Below are 24,073 nucleotides of genomic sequence, written 5' to 3' on the forward strand. Positions count from 1 at the left end.
CCCTGAGCTGATTTGGCATAGTGGTATCTTGCTCTGACTCTAGTGTAGAGGGTTCTGAATTCAATAGTTGGCAGTGATATCATTTTTCCCCAACTGCTAAATGACTGTAATGCATTATATGTTTGAAAAAGCATTACAAATTCCTACATCTCATAGGGAGTAGTGGTATGTTGCTCTGACCCTAGTGTACAGTGTCCTTGGTTTGAGACTTGGTAGTGATATGTTTTTTTCCCTAATGTTAAATTACTGTATTACATAATCTTCTTCTGCTTTCAGCTTTTCCCCGTTAGGGGTCGCCACAGTGGATCACCTGTCCGCTCATGATTGTCAGTGGAATTTTACAGTGTCATGTTGCCAGCCTGGTGCCCAACCTTCCACAGAAGGCACACACATGCACGCAGTCATGCCTAGGGCCAATTTAGAGTGTCCAATCCACCTACAGCATGTCTTTGGGATGTGGGAGGAAACCGGAGCACCCGGAGGAAACCCACGTGACCACAGGACGACATGCAGAATCCACACAGAAGGCACGCCAGCTGAGGATCGAACCAGAGAACCTCTTGCTGTGAGGTGGCAACGCTAACCACTGCACCACCATGGCTGCCCACTGTAATGCATAATACATTTGAAAAAGCATTACAAATTCCCAGAGCTCATATGCTGCAGTGGTACATTGCTCTAACTGTAGTGCACAGGGTTCTGGGCCCAGGACCTGCCAGGGCTGGTTATTTTGTTGCTGGGCAAAACAGGGGCTGATTGAGAAAGAGTGATTAAAGCAGTTTTAAGTGGGTTTGTGAGGGTTTGCTTGGTGCTAAATGATGCCAAGAGGTGCATAGTCCTTCTTGGCTTCACTTAGCACTGTTTATTCCCGCTTAATCACCAGCTAATTTCAAACAAAGAAAAAAAAAAGGCTGATAGGAAAGTGGAGAAATGCCAATCAGGTGGAAAAACAATGTTAAAGGCAGCTAGGGATGTGCAGGATGACTGTAGGAAAGGACTATAGCTCTCCATTTTTTTCTGCAGCAACAGCTATGAATGATATGGACAATTTCAAATTTAAAGCCTCACACCACACAGGGAGGGGTGTGGGTTGCATACATTGGTTGAGTAATTCAGGGGTAAATTGATTGACATCAGTGTACTTGGGGGCAAAATGGAGAGCTATATATGTGATGTGTATTTTTGGGGAAGACAAATGCACCCCTTTTTTTTTAAGGTGAGAGTGGGATGTTGGGGGAAAGGTCGTAGGTACATTTTGGGAGGTAAGATGGGTAGGAGAGGTTGCTTTTGCAGACAGACACGACAGACAAGACAGCAGACAGGGGCATTGTATGACACATGAGGTGGGTAAACACCTTGGATGGGGAGGGTGTTGGGAATCAGAGGCCCATATGCCTCCAGATAGAAACAGTGGGACTGAGTTCCCCACCCTGGGCAGTCACCACTGACCCTTTATGGCCCCAAAGGTGACTGTGCTGACAGCTGGACAACAGGGGCAGGCCGGCCCTTGAGGTGCAGCAAGTCTGCCCTCGATCTAGCTCAGGGATCCATCCAACTCTGTCTGGATGGCCCTGCACACCATACCTTGGAACTTTTTGCAGGTTACAGGTTCCTCTCAGTGCCCACACCCAGGGGGAGGAAGGACCCCATCCCCTGAGGTGGTTCCACCTGAGGGTGGTGCAGGACCAGCAGATGAGGCAGTTCTGGGTTGGGTCCTAGAAATGCTGGGGCCTGGTGCTATGGCCAGGTCAGGCTGAACAGGCAGATCCACTGGGATCTCCCTTCCCAAACTTGCTATGGTGTTGAGGTTTTCAAAATGTATTGGTTAGTCACGAACAAAACATTTCAAAATTAGTTTTAACAGCATGCATGGGTGTTCCAATTAACCCAGAACAATAGAAGTGAAACAATTGCATAACAAACAGAACACATGCATAAATGGAATAACAGTCAGCATTGTAACAGCATGCCAGTTACATTTATGGCAACAGGCCACCAACAATGGTATTCGAACAAGGTATGTTAATATGCAACCAATTAAATATATGAACAATATTAGAACACAAGTCCCAACATTAGGTTTTGAGAACAACACACCCATAGTATATGAATAATAATTATGAATGCCGATAAGGGGTGGGGGGAGAGAAACAAAGTCCATTAACAACTGTATAGGCTTCTAATTTTCACAACAGTACTGCTCAATACTCTACAGGTCACTTTACATCTACCTATGGCCCATAGCTTCTGTAGCACATACATAAGTGTTAAACTGTCAAATTAGAATGGTATGGGGCAAACTGTGACAAGTCTTGGTACATGACTAGAGGGGACTCGTACATGTCAGGGTAACATATATGATAAAGAAGGTGTACCCTGCACTGATGTTGTGTGAGTGTGCTACTGGCATACTTTACCTGGATTGATATCTGTGTCTGAGGTTATTGGCAGCAGTGTCCACTAGCCATGACAGTGCGACATTTGAGAGACATGTATCGAGAAGTGTGCATGGTGTATGCACCTATCCTGCTGTCATCTGCAGGCATGAGGTTGGACAGTGTAACAGTTTACATTGTTTATTAGTATACCCTTCATACAGCTACTATAAATATATCTTTACCTGTAAGACCTGTGGAGAACATATCTGTTATCACTACCTGACTGCTTCTACAAATATTCAAGATTACTTGAGTGTAAATATTCACACATCTTAGTACCACTCCTTGGATTCAAACCATGGTCTCAATATACAAACATGAACAACAAAGCTATTTCTCATCACACTGAGCTACTGGGTAACCACTGTCTGTTGCTTGACTGATTTATGCTTAATTCTCTCTTGGGTAGACAGTTTGAGGTTGTAATCTAAGTGTAGTTTCACCAAAGACTGTGGTGGCAGTTGAACATACATGGCTGAGATTCATGCATGACAGCTAGTGTACTGTGCATTAATCCTTTGAAATAATAAGATCTGGAATGCAAAGGTTAACAAAAGGCAATGCTGCAGGGGACACACTATAATACATTACACATTACTATTCAAGGTTCAGATCTTAATGCAGAACATATTTCATATTTCATTTATATCTTGTTTTACAGGTCCACAATCTACAGTTTCGCATAACAGCTGGTCATCAGAACAACCACAGTTAATGCATGCTGCCAAAGCCATATTTGCTGTGAAGCACCTGTGCACATTCTATTTCTTCAACAACATACCAGAGTAAACACAACAGTTTGTGGCATAAATCTTTATTTGAGTAACATGATACAGTGCTTTATTACAGTTGTGATTCTACTTTCAGTAGTACTGCATATTCTGTAGATCAATATTGGTCTTACAATGTATTTATTCAGTACACTCAGAACACACTATACCTTCTGGCAATAAACAATGTACTCCTTCTTATTTATTGCACTATATACTGCAAGATAGATCTGTACACACCAGACTCTCGGCACAGCCTTGCCAGTCTGTTTGCATGGCCTTCCATATTGCTAGATCTCACCTCTGCAGCTGTAGGGGAAAAACAACCGTTATGCATACCTGTCTATCACATAGTCAGGCTAGAATTTATTTCAGCTATGAGTGGAATACTTACAAACTACTGGGGCATTGCTGTCTCAAGCATCTTGGATCCATTGGGCCAAGAGTGCCCCTTTCCCTGCTTTAGGTCAGCATAGTGATGGTGTACCTGCTCACCAGTTTGGGGGATTCCAGTGGCACTGGTGAGGTCATGTGCCAGATGGTCCCAGGCCTCACATTTGTATTGGGAGTCCTGGTACTGGCCATGCAGCAATCTGTCATCATGATGTTGCACAAGAAGCCCAGTTATGACCCTGGACTCCAAAATGCCCCAGCACTGCACCCGAAAGTGAACATCCCCTCCAACTCCAGACACAGCTCCGGCAGTGATCAAACTACAAAAGCTTCTGGCTGTATTCCTACCTGTGTGGTATAAATAAGGCCATAATACACAGCTCAGTGGTGTGAAGACCCAGTAAGCTGAGTTGAGCAGTACTTAAAGGGGCAAATGCTGAGCAGTGCTTAGCAGTGCAGAAATCCGCTTAGCTGGGCTGAATGCTGCTTACAATTATACTTCTTAGCAATGCTAAAACCAGCTAAGCAGAGCTAAGGATTGCTAAGCATTGCTTAGTTTTCTTTTAAAGTAAATTAACAAATTGGACATTAATTACTCCTTACTGACATATTATTAAGTGTATATATTTTACTTTACATGATGTCCCCCCCATGTGCTTTGATTGCATTACTTTGGGGTGTGACTGTACTGTCTGGGACACTTGTGTTTACATGGGGGATTTCACATCATATATCCACTGACACTGGATTTTTGGGCCAGCTACACTACCCTGGTTAACAAGTATCAATTACTACATCATTAAATAAATAATAAATTATTTCACAATGCTTTCCCCTGTAAAAGCTGAATGGCCTGTCTTGGTATTCGATCCATGAACTACTGCACGCAAAGCCAAAACTATAACCACTAAGCTAAATCAGCATTCAAGTTTACTGCTGTACATTTCTATGTAGCTTTTCACAGACATTTAACCACTGCTGAGCAACGCTCCGCAGTGTGCCAACCTGCTCAGCTATGCTTAAACATCAAATATAAAGGGAAAAATATAGAATACAACAATTTTAAATGGATGTATCTCAATACTGACATTTCAGCATGTCAGTTGCAGACCACATACTCTTGATGACAATGTATGCTAATGCAACACCTGTTATTTTATTAACTTTCTAAGTTTGTAAGAGCAATATTTCAACTGTCCCCCTATTTTTGGCCCTTTGTCCCACTTTTATTTCAAGGCTCTTGCTAGATTTCTTGCTCTGGGGGTTGAGAGGTGTGTGTCTGAGGACACTATTTAAATATCAAGTGCGTATGGCACTTTCTCAATGCAGGGGGTGTGTTACATTCCCTGTCACACCCCCCCTGCCTTTCATTTCATTCACAGATCTATTTTCAGTGTCTGCGGACACTGAAAAGATTCTAAAGTCCCATATGGCACTTTGACAGTGCAGGGGGCATGTTACAGATCTGCAAGCTCTACTGCAACATGTCCCCTGCACTCTTTCAGTATCCATGTCTGCATATCTGTCTCAATAGTGCACCTTCATTAACATGCACGGCACGCTATTGAGAGGGGGATGCGAACACGGACACCATTCAGTACATGTAGAAATAGCACTATTCTTACAGGGAGTTTATTGAATCTGGGGGTGTGTCTTAACTGCGATTCATACCTCTGTGACTGTATGTCTCCTACACTGAATACCAATGTTCATAATTTGTGCACTGATACATTTCCAAACAGACCTCTCACTGAACCGGTATATCAGCTCTTGATTACAATAATAACATATGTGTGCCCTGTTCACTCACAGCCTTACCTCAGGCTATGTCCCTAATGAATGGTGCACTGCTGCAGTCATCCTGCTCCATAAAGGGGGAGCAATTACAGACCATGGGAACTATTGCCCCATTAGTCTGACAAGCCTGGTTTGCAAAACTATGGAGCGCATCATCATGGACCTGCTTAACAAAGATATAGGCAATTTCCAAACTGTTGACCCACACTGTTTGGCTTTGTCAAAGGGAGATCCTGCCTGCTGAACCTGGTTGATTTTGTGGCAGTCACCAAGGTGGTGGATGAGGGTAAGGCAGTGCATACAGCACATCTGGACCTGGCCAAGGCCTTTGATACCATTCTCCACTCAGGTGTCATTGATAAACTCACCAAACTAGGCATCAAGCCTTACATCACTAGGTTGGTTGCAAATTGGCTCACAGACAGGACACACAGAGTGAATGTTTCAGATTCCAAGTCAGACTGCAGACCAGACATGAGTGGAGTCCCACAGGGATCTGTCCTGGGCCCTCTCAAGGTTGGCATCTACTTCTCAAAAGTCAAGGCCAACACATAAGGACTCTGACTAACCAAGTTCACTAATGACTGCAAGCTAGGAATCATTATCAACTACCCAAGTGATGCAGACACCCTACAAAAGGACCTCTCATAGACCAATGATTGGTGTCAGAACCATGGCCTGAAGCTTAACACCAAAAAATGCATTATCATCCCCTTTGGAAAAAACTCAGTTCCCACAAATTACCACTAAACACTGAAGGGGCCATAAGAGATCTGGGAACCCAGGTCGATAGCCACCTCACCTTCAACCACCACATTGCCAATGTTGTCAGAAAGTCCTTCTATGTGACACACCTAATAACCAAAGGTTTCACATCCAGGAAGAAAGAGGTAATCATCCCTCTCTACTCATCCCTCATTAGACCAATCATTGAATATAACGCCCCATTTGGCATGTACCTGGCCAGACACCTACAACAGCTGGAGAGGCCACAAAATACCTCATAAAAAGAATCCTAGGCCTTAAACACATGTCCTACATAGACAGACTCAAGGAACTTCAGCTGTTCTCAATCTCTTATCGTCTACTTAGATGTGATCTCTGCTTGACTTACAAAGCCATGTCCAACCCAGCCCTACTTGAAATGCTACACCTAAAGAAATCCCAATCCCCCCCGCACCACACTTTCCAGAGATCACAACCTCATTACCACAATTAACAGAACATGCTGGAGGGACAGATTCATCTCCCAAACCATCCCATTCATGTCAAGGAGAGCACCTCACTGGCCCACTTCAAGAGAAATCTTGATGAGTGGATGGGTAACAGAAAGTTCACTCCAGGTATCATTCCAGTTTGCTTTGCATCATTCCAGTTGTACTACTGGATATGGGCACTGTGAACTAACATCAGGTGGCACGGTGCCTGGGCAAATTGTTTGGGCTAGGTTTGTAAAGGCTCCAGGGCTATTAGCATAGTACACAACTATGAACATATGAACCTATAATAACTGCTCGCAAAGCATAACATGAAATGCATGCATCAAATTACCCAGTGGCTCAGTAGCACAACTAAGATAGGTGTGCATTAGTCTGTACTTAGAGATAGGTAGGGATTCAATACTCACTGTGGACGAGCATACCTGAAACAGCGAGTGTGTGTGTATGTGTGTGTGTGTGTGTGTGTGTGTGTGTGTGTGTGTGTGTGTGTGTGTGTGTGTGTGTGTGTGTCTGTGTGTGTCTGTGTGTGTGTGTGGCCCCTTGGCTGTGTATACAGCAGCTGCAATTTTTTGTTTTCCAGCTTGGAAACCAAAGCCTGTTGCAAACCACTTCAATCTGATGACACGGCTTGCTGAATGATGTCACACAGGTTTAGACCAGCAGCAGACATCTAACACTACAGTGATTCAGTAGCGTGTAAGCTCTGCATGTAGTAGTCTGTAACTCTTGATAGTGGTTCTATACCCTCTTTCACCTGAAATTTGTGTGTGTGTGTGTGTGTGTGTGTGTGTGTGTGTGTGTGTGTGTGTGTGTGTGCGTGTGCGTGTGCGTGTGTGTGTATGTGTGTTTGTGTGTGTATACCTTCCTCTGGAAAAGCACCAGCTGCAGTCTTATGTGTTTTCCTACTTGGAATCACAAGCCTGTTGTAAACTACTTCAACCTGCTAACACAGCATGCTGTAATGATGTTACACAGGTTAAGATCAGCAACAGACATCTAATACTACAGTGATTCAGTAGCACAACATATAAGCTCAGGGTGCATTAGTTTGTAACTATAGAGTAGTAGGGGTACTAAACTCACTCCAGTCAGATCTTTATAGCACTAAAATCTCAGAACATGGCCTTATATTCACAGAATGTGTTTGTATGTTGCATTTTCAAATATTAACAGATAAATGTGTGGATCTATGCACACATAACATAAATGGTTTGCCTATGTCACACAACATAAGGTGAATTGCATGCATTGCACTGTCTAGTAACAGATGATCAGAAATTGTTTGTTTGCTCGGTCCTATTATGTAAACAAAAGTATGGGATATACAATCAATCAAGGCTGTAAAGTGTTTTTGTATGTTTTGTATCCAGCTTAATATCTTAGCATACAGAACATACTTTGTTTGACATACACATTATATCAACCTGTTCTGCTCATATCCAAAGCTACACATTACTTGGTTAAACCATGTTCATACCTAGTCCAACTACAGTGCATGCCAGAACATGTTGAAGGAGTTTCCGTACACGTAGGTGATGACAGCACAGCAAACAACCAGTGTGTATCCACACTCATTGCTACAGCATACTATGTTATGAGGCATTTCTGACAGATATCCACTGTATGACTGTGGTTGTTCAACAGTGTTCCACATGGAAATCACAGGCCTGTGTATCCATGCCTATTGATGAGACCCTGAACCCATTAACACTGATGGAGTAACATTAAGTATGGAGCATACTCAGACATCTATGAACTATACATAAACATGACATGCAATGTCATGCACGCACAATTGAAGTACAGCAGTCTGCCCATGTAATGTAATGCATACCAATGCTATGCATCTATATCACCCACAATTTCCACAACTGACACATTGCCATAGATATCTATACAAGTAATATGGCATGGCTGGTTTGAGGGCATATATTCACAATAATGCAATGTGAGTTCTCCCCAAAATAAATAAGGCTACTTCCCATAGACATCCACTTCCACTCACACACAGTGTTGTCAAATTTATGTGGACAGTATCTGAAAAGGACTGAGATAATTGACAGATTGCCAACGAGTTTCCAAAGTGCACATAAGGTATATTCAAGAATGCTGGAAGTAAATAATTTTGCCTGTCTGCATGTGGCCTAAGGGCACACAGGAATGACAGAATGAAAATATGACACATTGGAGCAGTTGCTGCATTTAAATCATGTAGATAGAGCAGACTAAATGCAGTCATAGTAGTCATTCATGTGGTCTATTTGACATGTGAGTAGTTATCAAGCAGTTTCAGTGCTGCCACAACTACCACAATGTGTGAAATAGTCAAATTAGACTTACTTAACAAAAATTACAATACAAATCCAAGGCAATGTAAAGTACTACAAGAAATGTCAGTATGGCTACAAGTACACACAAAACAGTAATGATGGCCACCACATATGGGTGTACTTGATATGACATCATACACTGAGACACATTATTGATGTGTGTCAGTTGTGATGTACTTGTCAGGAGTGTTTCTCATTTGGAATAAGTTGTGCACATTGATGTAAAACATACAGGCATGGGAACAGTGCACGTCAGCTAAACAGTACCTGTCATACAACCTAATGTCATGTGTATCATCATGGCTGCTGAAGTGAAAAATTCCTCTGTAATGCGTGATGGGTACATGGGATGACAAGGGATGTACTTATAACACACACATGTTAGAAATTGAATGGACAGTCACAGTATGATACAGCATAAGAAATACACACAGTCAAATCAATTACGGTCCTGCAATTTCTTGTTTCCTTCTTCATTGCTACTTCCCCGAGATCTGACATCTATAAAATGCAGATTCCTGTACTTAATCATGCTACTCTTCAGCTTATCCTCTATTATTCTCCTCCTGCTGCACCATCATTTATCCTACTATGACTCAATAATATCTCTCAACATCTCTCCAACTCTGTCCCAACTACTTATCCATACTTCATCTTTACACTCTCTACACATTGCATCAAACCTATTTACTATTGCCCTTCATCTTTATAACAAATATAGGCTGATTAATTGCAGTTCAACTCAAACCAAAACAAAATTAAGTGCAAGAATCCTCTCCAAAAAACAAGTATGCATAATTATCGAATATACTAAAATCCATCTAGTAGGAGATATACCCCTAATCCTGGCCACACCTGTCCCAATGAACCCAAAGATAATTCTGTCCCACACACTTCTGTAACTCAAAAACAGCCAACCCCTAACTCTGGTGATCTAATTTTCGCTGCAATAATATTTAGAAACATAAGAAATAAAACTACTGAACTACATGCCTGGATTACCTAACATAAGCCTAATGTTCTCGCTGCAAATGAAACGTGGCTCAAACCTAGCATAAACGACTTCAAAGTAATTTCTTCTGGCTGCAATATCATCTATAATGACCATATAAAGAAGAAAGGTGGTTGTATCACTTTAATATTTCCCACTACCTACCACATTTCCCCTTTAAGCAAATCAATACCAAAATTCAGTTCAGCAGAGCTTCTTATTGCTTTCCTCAAAATAAACAATTATAAACAAATATGTCTACCAAGCAGCAGCAACCAGATAAAAAGACTTTGTTTGAGGAAGGCTGTGTATTATTGCAGCCGAAAGCGCTTACTTTAAATAAACAGTCCGTGCTGTTTTTTTATCTGGTTGCTGCTGCTTGGTAGTTTTATTTTCAGTTTAGTTGTTGTTTTTTTTCGTCTGTTATAAACAAATATGTATTATTCTCCTTTACACCCTTCATGGTGACAATACAGCTATACTTGAAGATATCCTATATTGGATAGCAATACAATTTCCACAAGAAAATTATTACTAGGTGATGTTAAGGTCAATCAGATGGACATAAACTCTACATCTAACATGAACTTATGTGGTTTCACACAACTAATTAATTTCCCACACTTTATAGCAAGACATCAAATTCTCTTTTAGACTGGATCCTAATATCAGACTCTAACAAATACTCCATCATAGGTACAATGTCAGACTCTCTCAGTGATTATCTCCCAATCTCTATGACCAGACATCTCGCATATCAAGTTATATAGCATATTTATAAAACAACACACAACCTTTCCAAGTTTAAACCAGAAATGTTGATTATTACACTATTATATAGTTACTGCAACTTCCTAAAAGTCCTCCCCTTAACTGATGCTGTAAATGAATTCAGAATGCTTCACAATTGTATTAAAAGCAAATAGATGAAGACAAAAATATGCTATAATAACTTTCTGAATAATACTAAACACAACCCTAAAAATTTGGACATCCATTGAAGAAATCCTACGTGCCAGCATAAAATTTAACCCAAACCCCTCTCAGGGTAACTCACCACTCAAACCTGCAATACAGTTCAGCTCTTATTTTGTAGATAGTATTGCATGTCTAACTATGGATTCCTGTACATCTAATCCCAACCCTGCCCAACAGCCACATATTACCACATCCAATTTAACCTTCAAACATGTGCTCACATCCACGATAAAACTACTTTTAAACAAAATTAAACCATGCTCTTTTTCAGCTGATGATGTTCCAAGCAAGTACCTAAAAACAGCAGCAAATAGCATTGCCTAACCTGTCTCAATCCTTATAAATAGGTAATTCCAGGAATCCCACAATCCCTCTGTCTGGAAAAAGTCACGTTATCCCTCTGCACAAAGGAAGAAATTCAACAGACACTAATAACTTTAGACCTATAGCAATCTTATCTCCCCTCACCAAAATACTTGAAAAATATATTAAAAAATAATTACTTGACTATCTCCAGCAGGGAGAACTCCTATACCCTACACAACATGGCTCCCGGCTTTCCTATAGTACTCGCACTGCCCTTCTAACCTATATAGATACTGTCAATAAAGTTAGAGATAACAACAAACTAGTCTCTTCCTTCCTTGCTTCTAAACTTGTCTAAAGCCTACAAAACAGTTTGTAACAATAAATTTCTACTTCTGATGCCTTCACTAGGTCTCTCTCAGCACACCCTTCTGTAGTTCAAAAGCTACCTGTCCAATAGGTATCGGTCAGTAAAATAGCACTTCATGATCTCTGCTTATTTCACATTTACCACTGGTGTACCACAAGGCTCTATTGTTGGTACTTTCTTCTTTAATATTTTTACCAACACTCTCTATAAATCCATAGAGCAGGCCACCCTGATGCAATACACATATGATTCCACTCTCATTTGCACATCTGACAACATGGTACACCTCCAAAAAATTATTCAGGAAGCTTTAACAGCCACAGAAACATAGTTTCATAACTTACAACTCAGTTCAATCCAAAAAAGTCCAAACTACCCCCCCAAAATCCCCATCCCATGTTAAAACAAAATTTAAAGTCATCTCTCTTGATAATACAACCACTTAAGTCACTTCTCATATTAAATTATTAGGGGTGATAGTGGATGTCAAACTTACATTCAACCTACATCATCAACTAACATATACACAGCTTCTTACCAACTCTAAAATTATGTAGCATCCATGTGTCTGTCCATCACTGAAAACAATTCTACACGGCTATGTTCCCAGTAAGTTGTTGTGATGCACTGAACAAACACTTCTCTCCATCTACAAACCTAGAAAATCTGATGGGCATTGTCCTTACCGGTATCCAGCAGGTCAATACCATCTCTTTCATCTTTCAAAACCACTCTGAAAGAGTTCCTAGCTAAAATTGGCTCTGTTCTTTCTCAAAACCAGTATAAGCTATATCCCTAAATGTGACCAAGTACCTTTTCATTCCTTAAGACTCCTTACTTTCCCTTATTTACTTACTTCCTTTCTACTATCAAATGCGCTTCTCTGACTTTCTCTCAAAATGTACCATAAGCCTGTTTTCCCTCACTTCATATTGTAAATCCTGTTTTGTTAAAGAGATCGCTAGGTGGGTCCACTAGGTCATGGTTTAGATTGCTTAATAAGCAACCTAGGATGTTATCTGTTCCAGTTAAGGCCATGTGTTTGGCCTTGGAGAGTGCAGATATGACCTGATCTCTCTTTTTTTTTTTAATTCAAATATTTTGTTACATTTTCCATTAAAAATAAAGGACAACAAATGACAAACAATATTCTCATTCTTAAGACAAAATATTAACAGACAAAGTAAAAAAATATTTACAATATATACATAGGCCTGAAGCAAAACTGCAGATCACCGTTAAGATACACAAGTTCCATACCTCTCAACCTGGAAACATCAAAAATCTGGACAAGGCCCATGAAAAATAGGTACAAATCTGTACGCTGATTAACATCTAATTTGCATACATAATTATGTAACCCCACCCACTCCAATGGAATTGTGGGATACCAACTTTTGAATGCAAATTGAAGAACAGACAACCAAAACATGGCACAAGAGTCCCCCTGCAGCCATTCCAGTGTCTTGTTACCTGGCTATTTTGCCCCATTTACCATAAACACTACTAATGTATGCATACTGCTTTACTTCTACAATGATTTTATTTTATTTTTACATTTTACAGTACAACAATGCAGTAACACTAAAAGACATCATCTGGTAAACAAAGCAATACTGTCTCACAATGAAAATAGGCTTGACATTAAACTTTGCCCTTGAAACTCACATTCATTGAAACAGCATTGAAACCCACAGTGTATCATACAATAGGATCCACAATGACTACATTTATTGATGTATCTATCTATATATCTGCCTACTTAACATTATATATATTTGTTGACTAGGATAGTCCTACTGAGCTGAAACCCACTTTCAGAGTAGGCCTTGGTTGAATATCTCCAAGTAAGTCAATAGATGTTAGACATCTGCTGTAAGAGTACAAAGCATTGTAACAAACCGCATGTAGTAGAATACACAAATATACATGCATAGTAGCAAAACATCATTATTTAGAATCGTTCAGATAATATAACACATCCATAATGTCAAGCTGAGTACACTGTAAGTAACAGATTTTATACATTGCATACTTGCTGTCAGCCAGGAAAAGAAGAAGGGAATTAGAGTGACTGAAGGGAATGTGGGAGGGGACAAATAGAGTATATCAGGATAAGGTTTAAATCATACATTAAGATGTAAATGGAAATAAAGAGTTTATTAAGATAAAAGTTTAAGAAATGCAGTTGCATAACCAAGTGGTAGTTAAATAAGCTTTTAGTTTGTCAAGGAAAGCTACTTGATTGTGTTCTTCTCTTTTTTTCCTCGGTGGGGGTGTCTGCTTGGATAATATTTCTGTATTACATTGACAATTGCTGGGCAGTTATTTGGCTTGCATAATATGCTGTGGAAAGTAATGAGTTGATTTAGTGTTAGTGTGCTTTAACTTGAAACAGTTAGTCTTCTGTGCGTCTTTGCAATGGTATGTTTTGCTTGAGACATAAATAACAAGCTTACTGATACTGTTGAAAGCTTGTTCCAGCTTTAGTAGTTGTGTTTTAGGAGTATTGGTCATCTTTAGAAAAGAGTAGGAACAAACTACACAGGAAAAAATGGGAATTGTGGGAACAATACATAAAGGGGAGGAATGAGGTTTAAAATGAGCTATGTAATGTTTGACTGAAAATTATTGGGTAGGTTGTAAGTGATGTATAATGTTTGCAAATCAGAGTGTGTCAGTGTGGCTTGGTTTCATTTATTTAAATGTATGATTGCTTATGTCATAAATGATGGTTTAATAAAGATGTTTCTTGTTTAAAAAAAGGGCAGGCATTGGATAGTTTATGTAATGTTGCTTAGGTTATATGATATATAGCAGTACATGTGAAGAATAATATTTGTTAATGTGAATTTATTAATACAGTTTGATTACTTTTGTATAAATGTAAATCTGCCTATGTCACAAGTGATAATTCAATAAAGGTGTTTAAAAAAAGTTACAGGAATGGAGTTGTTTAATATGTAGATTAGTCATATGAAAGTGAGGTGCTTACCAGCAAAATCTTGTTGTAAGAGTTTGGACTCCATCTTATGTGATGAATTGCATCTCTCACAAATTGTGGTATTGGTAGGAAGTAGCACTGGTAGTCTTTAAGCCAGAGCCAGTTACTGCACTGCCTTAAGACACCTAGTTCAAGTAGCCTAGCTACACAGGGTATGAGTGCAGTCTGCTGTGTCACAATGCAAGAAGTGAACAGTCAAGATTTCACAACATGATGAGGGGGGTAGGAGAGCACCAGCCCTTAGGTGTTATTTTTGCAAGAGGAATTTTCAGCTACTCTGCACTGTAGCAGTGCTGTACAGTGCTTTAAATATGGTATTTCTTGGGAGGAATCAACAACTAGTATGTACTACACAATGCTCCACCTCAGGGAGTGCGTATGTTTAGCAGCTATATAGTGCTCTATCTACATTATTTAAACTAACTTTACTAACTCTGTCTACAGCTGTGCAACTACTATATCAATTCACACAAATAAAAGGAAAACATTAAAAAATGGAGAATAGGGTCCACATTATTATACAAAAATGTAGTCAGTATGATTAAAAAATGCACTCGTGGTTATTACAACTTAATAACCATTGTATGATCAAGCAAAAGAACAGTAGAACAATGTAGATTCTGATAAGGAAAATAATACAAAAATGATTTAAAAATGATTGTCCTGGTCACCACAATTTAATCAACACACAAGAATGCTATTTATTTATTTTTTATTATCTAGTATTTGGTAACTAAATAGGTGGTTGGTTTGAAAGCTCTTTTTGTCATGACCTGAAAATCCAGAAACAAAAACAAACAACACGAGTATTCAAGAAGCATAGTATACAGTACAATGCATAAAAATGCAAAATAAAATAATTTTAAAGGGTCTAGGAACAAACATATTCTTGGGGCAAATCGTTATGCTTGTTACACAGTCTTATGTACAGAAAAATATTGTAGAGATAGAGTCAAAAGTAAAACCAAAGTTGATTACAATATTTACACACACGCGCGCACACACACACACACACACACACACACACACACACACACACACACACACACACACACCGTTCCTTACCTGCATCCCGGCTCTTCTTCTGTTCGTTCGGCCCGCCAGCTTGCTTGGCGAACTGCTCAGCTTCCTGGCATGTTGCTGCCATTAATCCCGGTGAACTACTGTTACTGCCATCCATTAACCCTGATGAATCAGAAGTGTTGCCGCCATTAATCCCGGCTCGAATTCCCACCGTTTCACAACTTAATTCAACCAGCTGGAAATGATGATGTGATCTCCTTGAGCTCAATTCTGACTGGCTGGTAGCCTGGCGGAGCTGACGTCATTGCGCAAATGATGACGTCAGCTCCGACAGCGCGAAAATTTTAAAAAAGCAAAGAAAAATCGGAAATGAAGGGGTGCCACTCAGGAATCGTTGCACCCCTTCATTTGGACCCCAAAACTCGGTCAAATCCAAGTAATTCGGAACGATTGGGAGGTCTGACAAGTTCCAAGTATAAGTACCAGTTCAGAAAGAGTTATGGTCCATTTGTAAAGTCTCAATAAGTGCTAAAACGCTTGTCCAAGGATTATTAACAAATGTCTTTAGATAAATTTTAAGTTCTTTTGTCTTAGTTTCTTTGATTGCCAGGTCTTTCGCTGAAGACAAGAAATCCCCAACAGAAGGTGGGCAGCTAGTTTTCCATCTTCTGGTAATGCATTTTCTAGCGATAGCAAGTATTGACCACAGTAAAACTTCCTTCACATTGAAAAGAACTAATGATTTAGACAATAAAAAGGAATCAGTGAATAATGCTTTGAGAAAATCATCTATGCTGTTCCAATAACCCTTTAATTTAGGACAATCATAACAAATATGTGCCCAATCAGCTTTGGTATGTTCTGCACATCTCCATCAGGATCCATTAAAGTTATTTTTGATTTTTAACTATCTTATCTGGTGTCATAAATGCCCTGTGGAGATATTTCCAAGCAAGGATACTGCAGTAATGACACCATGAAGTATGCCTGATAGATAACAACATTTTTTGCTTTTCGTCGTGAGAAATTAAAAGAACAGCCTTTGAATATAAAGTTCCAGTAACTTTGATTTATACTAGTCTTATAAACAATTAACATGTTATATAATTTTGAAATAATGTTATTTGTAGTGAGGCTAGAATCTCAGTTTCTTATAAAAGAACATGATTTGCTTCCTCAGAACTGGTCAGTTCTGCAAAGTATCTTAACTTATTCTCAAGATTTATGCATAATATTTAAAATCTCATTTTATCAGGAAAGACCAAAGATGATATCTCTCATGTGTGAAATTTTACATGACCTGATCTCTTGAGATACTAGGCAGAGGACTGGTGTTAGGTATGCTTTGGGGTATGGCTGGTGGTGATGGGGAGCGGTGAAGTTTGCACCAAATCTGTCAGCTAGCATGTTGGCAATTTTCTCCAGTATAGTATAAGTTGTATCATCTAATACCAGTTTGGCACATAGCTAGGCTATTCCCTTTTAGATTTTGGACATAGTTAAAGAATGCCTTATGTTATCCTTACCTAGGGATGCTATTTTAGCTTTGTAATTAGCTTTGGAGGACTACATAAGATTTCTGATTTGCTTGTTCAAGCTGTGAAGGGAATTCTTCCTCTGGTGAGTCAGTTCCCTCTTGTTCTTAGACATTGGTTTCTTCCTTTTGTTATATAATCTATTTACACTTGAGGTCCACCAGGGTGGTTAGTTTTTTTTTGGGATGACCTGGTTTTAATCCAGTCAGGTGCAGCCGAGTCTATACCATTGCTTGAGTGTTTATAGAGGTCATTTCTGTGCACTTCTGCATAGGAGTCATTGTTGTCTGTGATTGCAGGGGGTATATACCTTTTTATACCATCACTTAGTAGGCTGTAGTTTGCTTTGTAAAAGTGTTTTAGCTTTTTTACTCCTATGGAGATGACTGGTCCAATAGTTACTTCAAATGAGATTGATTTATGGTCCTACCTTACCAGGGAGGCCATCACACAGAGGGGAGTGCAGTCACCCCCCCCCCCATGTTGGTGAATACAATGTGTAGGACATTTGAGCCCCTTGAGGGGGTGCAGACTATCTGTTCCAGAGCATTTATATTGACAAAGTCCAGAAACCTCTGAGTGTGCATGTTCGTGTTCATGTATGTCACTCAGCCAATGGAAGGATAGTTGAAATCTCCCATAACTAAGGTGTTGGGCTGTATGGAAAGTGACTACTGTAAGTCCAGGTAGGTGATGTGCTTTGCTTGTTTCATGGCAGGGGATCTATAGCTAGCAGGGTATTTTGCCTATAGTTAATTGAACATAGAGTAGTTCAAGAGAGTTTTACTGTTTGACCAGTCTCAAGATGTACTTGGCTTTAATGAAGATGGATACATCTCCATTTCTGGCTCATTCACACTCATTTTAAGGTCTGAATATGTGGAAGGCATTGTAACCTTGCACAGCCGAGGTGCTCCCCCCCGCCTTGGACCATGTCTCAGTGATTGTGCAGACATCAGCATCTTCCATGGTGAAGAGTGATTCCAGTGGGTGGAGTTTCATGTTTAAACTCCAACCATTAATCAGCAGAACCTTGAGTTTGTCTCGAGTGGATTTTGTTACATTGGAAATTTTGTTGTTTTGACATTGCTTAAAAAAAGCACTATGGAGGCAAGCACCTTTGCTAGTATCCTAAAGCCTAGAGGAGACAGGTGTAGACCATCTCTGGCAAAGTAGTGTGGCTTGTCAATCATGTCTTTCGAGGCTGACAGATACTGAATCCCCCTGGACTGACACCACAAGCTAAGTCAATTGCTGGTCAATCAGTTTTTCTTTATATTGTTGCATCATCCTTGGTGAAGGTAAAATGCTGCTTAGGGTTAGGGTCATATTTGTCTGGGCATGTAATCTGAGAGTTCAGTCATGTCTCTCTTCATATAGTTCAGTGAGGTACGTCTTAAGTTATTCACCCCAACATGGATTATGACAGAGTCATAACGGTACTTCTTGTTGAGTGGCTTTCCGTGTGTGATTTGATGGATCCTGGCACCTGACAGGCAGCTGAGCATGATCTTTGTCCAGCCTGGTGAGGGGGACATATGTGTGTCTCACTATGGAGTCACCTATGACCAAAACATTAGGTTTTGAGGTGTTTTGTTTTAAGGGCTTATTTCCTGAGAGACTGGTGCATGTGTTTTAATGCATAGTGGTTTCTATTTGCATAGCAGTGTGTACAAATGGTTTATGATGGGGAGGTTTCTGATCTTTTGGTAAGCTTCCAGTGAGTTCCTCCGTGTATGTGGGTTTATGTGTTGTGACCTAATTTTGTGTGAGAGGTGAAGTGTGTGTGCTAACTAACCTGTTTGATGTCTGATCTTTTGTTGCATGAGAGAACTGATTCCAATTTCATAGTGTAATTCCATCTCTCACAAAGGATATCTATTTTTAGGAGTAAGTGGTTGTCAGTATATATGATGCAGTTACTACATTGCCTCAGGATGCCCATGTTAAAAAGGACAGCAGGTGAAATGAGGGGAAACTGCCCATTCATTATAGCAGGTTTTTATCATATGTACTATTAGGGAAGGGAGTGGGCTAGTTTGACCAGATTTTTGCTATGACTAACAAAGGTGCTTGTTCTATTGAAGGTGGAAACACTGCTCATTGTACAACTGAGTTGCTTGTAGAGCAGTAGAGAAACTTGGGAGGTTACACTGACAGATTTCTAGGAAGAAATTGAGTTTCAAGGCATTTGGGTTTGTGACAAACCAAAATTCTGCCAGACCCAGCTAGCTAGAATTTTGTAAATAATTATATGTCACTTGAAAATATTGATAGGATTTATATAGAAATCTGACACTGCCAACCCAGCTATCTGGAATTTTGTAAATACTCATATGTCATTTGCGAATATTAATATGATCCATAAGCTTGTCTTACAAGTGTAAGAGAACTATATGTTAAGTGGATATTAAACTACTGGTGCAGAAGTGTGTGTTGAACTGTATGTTATGTACTGAGCTTCAGCAATGTAACAGCAGTATATCATACTGGAAAAGAACAGAGTTAACTTGCAAACTCTAAGAAAATATGTGAATGGTTTTATGACTGTGTTTATCTTCCAGTTTAACTGAAAGAGACAGGATGTCTACAGCTAGAGGTTTCGTTCTATTGTCTTGAAACAGAAATAATTAGTAGGTTTGGAATGTAAGGTGTTTTTATTGCTCTGTGACTTCCTAGTAGCTGCACATCTGAGAGATAAGTACTTTTCACAGTGAAATGTTAAATTCTGTTGGTATCTGTTAGCCTGGGAACTGAAGGCAGGTGACAAATAGTGATGTCATGCAGCTGACTCAGCACTAATGTTTTGATATTAATTTGGGATCTCTTGTCAGAGACTGGGCATTTTGTATTTGTCTTTGGACCAGGAAACATCCCTCTTCAGCACTTCTGCCTTGCTAATAGTAAGTAACTAGTTAAAAGTATATTTTAGATATAGATAGGAATATAGTAATGATTAGTTTAGATGTTTTCTGTATTTATTTGAGACTGTCCTGCAATGTTGTTTTAAAATATTTTATGTGATTCTGAACTCTGTAGTCACTGTGCTGAGTTATTAAATATTGTGTGGTTCTTTTATTATTTATTTTTAAATATATTTAAACTCTTTAATTGTGGCTGGTTTGTTTACAGATATTTAAGCTCTTAGAGTTCTTTCATATGTATTTGGTGACACTGTATAGGCTTCTCCGATAGCCTTGAAAGTCTTGGTCACACTTACCATTTGGATAATAGTAATATTACACAATAAGACTGGTCACCCTTTGGAAAGGGCCTTAAAGTAGTTCATAAGGGGTTCTGCTGGCAGTGATAACTATCTTATGGTCTGGGCAGAAATGGGCATAGCTAGTAAACCTGTGCTAGCTTTTCCCAGGTTTGTGTTTGTGTATAAATAAAATCTAAAAGTGTGTGTGTGTGTGTGTGTGTGTGTGTGTGTGTGTGTGTGTGTGTGTGTGTGTGTGTGTGTGTGTGTGTGTGTGTGTGTGTGTGTCAGCTACTTGGGCAGGGACACAAAGCACTGGTTGGACAGTGAGAGTGCTGAGAGGGTTTGGTTTGGAATCCTGGCAAATGACTCAACTCTATTGCTGTGCCAGTGGGTAGTCTTACTGGGGATCTGGATAAGGATGGAGAAACCAGCCCCATATTGACTTTGATCACTGTGTGCTCTTAAGGGAAATTGTACTTTATTGTGTGTGTACTTGTCATCCTCCCAATGTGTACAACCCTCACTGGTGTTAGTGGTGAGGATTGAGGCTCCTTGATTACTGGGCCAGTGCTGTGGCATCACATATTAATTGGTTAGCAGTGGTGGGACACCCACATCACATATTACTTGGGTGACAGTGGTGAGTTAGCCAAATCACATATTAATTCCTGTAGCCTGTGTACAGTCATCATTGAAGGTGTTTGAACTCTCAATCAGCCATGCAGTGAATATTCAGAGTTCATATCACAATTGTTTTTTTTTTTGTTTGTTTTGTTAGCTTGTTTAGTTAGGGATAGCAGGCAAGCATGCCAGCAGGGGAGTATGGCAAGCTGACAAGGAGCCAGTTGTCTGAGATGTGCCAGCCTAAAGGACTGGTGCATGCCATCTTGACTAAGGCAGACATGATTGCAGATTTAGTCACAGCTGCATCACAGAATAGCAACCAGGAGGACAATCAGACTGGCCTTGGAGATGTACAACTCTCAGAAAATGGGCAGCTCAGCCTTTCTACAGAGGACTTAAAAATCCATCTTGAGTTAAAGATACTTGATCTAGAGACTAAGCATTTGGAAAAAGAAGCAGCAGAGATACTGAGACATCTGAAAGCCGAGGAGAATGAGAAACTGCAATGCCTGGAAGCTGAGGAGAAGGAGAGGCAGAGGAAACAAGAAAAGGAGATGCTGAGTCTTCGCCACAGTCATGGAGGTAATGGGGAAGGGGGTATCTGAACCCCAGAAGCAACAAAGATCAGTGCATTTCTTCCACAATTTACAGAAGGGGATAACTCTGGCAGTTTCATTCATATGTTTGAGAGGGTATGTAAACAGTATAATGTTGACCAAGGGCTCTGGGTACGGTTCCTGACCCCCTTACTCCATGGTAAAGCTATAACTGTTCTTTTCAAACTGTCTGACAGTGATTGTTTAAATTATAATGGTGTAAATAAATCTTTGCTAGAATGTTTTAAGTTAACACCTGAACCTTATTTGAAACGTTTTCTGAGCATAGATGTAAGGCAGATAAAAGTGTGTGTAAATATGTTGTTGAACTAAGCAATTATTTTCATAGAAGGATGAGTGGATATCAGGGCACCACCTTTGAAGAACTGGCAGACCTTTTGGTGAGGGAATAAGCCCTTAGCACTTTGCCTGAGGACATGAGAATCTGGTTAGTGGTAGACAATGTACTACTGCAGATGAGTTGGGGAAGAAGGGAGACCTATACCTAGCAAGAAGGGCATCACTGCACAGGAAAGGGACACCCAGTGCTGCTCACAAGACTAAGGGATCCCATGGTGGGCAGCCCAGACTGCCCCAACAAAGTCCACCAGTATTAGGGAAGCCACTAGTCTAGGTACACGTCCAGGACCAAGGGTTAAATGTTTTAAATGCATATAGTGGGGCCATGTAGCTATAGATGTCCATTGAGGCAAGGTGTGGAACAAAAGGTGGGAGAGCCAGTAAGTGGGAATGACAAAATGCCAACAGTAGGTTGTCTCAGGACAACAAGGGTACCAAACTACCACCCTGCAGATGTCCTGATAGGGAATAATTTTGATAATACAGTACTAAGTGTTCATCCAGTTACACGTAGCCAGGCTTGGAGACAAGCATGTGGGCCTGGTAGCCTGGGAAGGACCCAGACAGACCACACATCTGCAGCCAGGACTGGTGAGGTGCTTACTTCAGGGAGGGGGCTACACTGTAGCAGTGAGACTGAAGGTGAGCCACAGCTGCTTGTGGGTACTGATGTTCCCTTGGACAGAGTGACTGCAAGGGCGGAGATGAATAGTAGTACCCAGGCTGACAGTGAGGCACTGCTGTCAAAGGATACCATATTATCCTGTGGATGGGGGAGCTGGGAAGAGTTACAGAGCGATAGTTGAAACTGGCTCAGCTCTCAGACCCTACATTACAATGCCTGAGGGAGGTAGCTAGTTAGACACCTAATTCTCAAGGGGAAGGGGGGAATCTATATACTGGGACAATGGGTTACTGCATAGACAGTGGACCCCTGAGGGAGGTCTAGAGGGTGAGTGAATACAGCAGTTAGTAGTGGCCAGAGCCTACCATCTGGAACTTCTAGCCATAGCCCATGATAGTCCCTTTGCAGGTCATATGGGCATAAAACATACAAAGAGATGTATTACACAGAACTTTTATTGGCCTGGGATTTCCAGAGATGTAACAGGGTACTGCAGGATATGTGAGGAGTGCCAAACGGTAGGCAAGGCAGGAGACAAGGTGAAAACTCCTTTGATGCCTTTGCCTGTGATTCAGCAGCCATTTCAGAGAGTAGCTACGGATATTGTGGGGCCTCTGAGTACCCTAGGTTCCACAGGGAAAAGGTATATCCTAGTGGTATTAGATTATTCTACCAGATACCCTGAAGCAGTGGCTCTGTTCTCAATTGAGGCAACAAAGGTGGCAAATGCTTTGTTAGAGATTTTCATCAGGGTAGGTTTCCCAAAAGAAATAGTTACTGACAGAAGTGCTAATTTCATGTCAGACCTGTTGGCTTGTTTGTGGAAGTACTGTGGGGTGAAGCACCTAAAGACCACCCACTACCATCCCTGGACTAATGGTCTTGATGAGTGGTTAAACTCTACCCTCAAGATGATGCTATATGTATTTGCACACCAGTTTAAGAGGGAGTGGGACAAATATTTGTTCATCTGTTGTTTGTTTACAGAGTGGTTCCCCAGGTATCCACAGGTTTTTCACACTTTAAGGTTTTTCTTCGGGCATAGAGTGAGGGGACCTCTAGATATGATTCGAGATGAATGGAAAGGTAAGTGTGAATCTCACAAGGAGACTGTTGTGGCATATGTCCTGAACTTCAGGACAAGGCTCAGGGCACTAAAGAACTTGGTCCAGGAGATCCTGGCAGAAGCCCAACAGCAGAAAAAACGTCTGGTATGACAGGAATGCTTGAGCTAGAGAGTATGCTGTTGGGCAGCAGGTAATGGTTCTCATTCCTAGAAGACACAACAATCTGCAGACAGCTTGGGAGGGTCCCTACAAGGTGGTAAGGAAGGTCAGTGATGTTAACTACATGGTAGAACTGCTAGGCAGGAGGCAGGGGTGCAAACTGTGCCATGTTAACATGATGAAACCTTACCATGACAGGGAGGCCCTTACGCTAAGTATTGGCAATAGGAGGCAGGAGGAGTCAGAGGGGGATCTATGGCTACAGGGAGCCAGCCAGGAAAA

Source organism: Protopterus annectens, chromosome 5.part1 (genome assembly GCF_019279795.1).
Source record: "Protopterus annectens isolate FY-2018-M chromosome 5.part1, PAN1.0, whole genome shotgun sequence".
In the NCBI taxonomy this organism is placed as follows: domain Eukaryota; kingdom Metazoa; phylum Chordata; order Ceratodontiformes; family Protopteridae; genus Protopterus; species Protopterus annectens.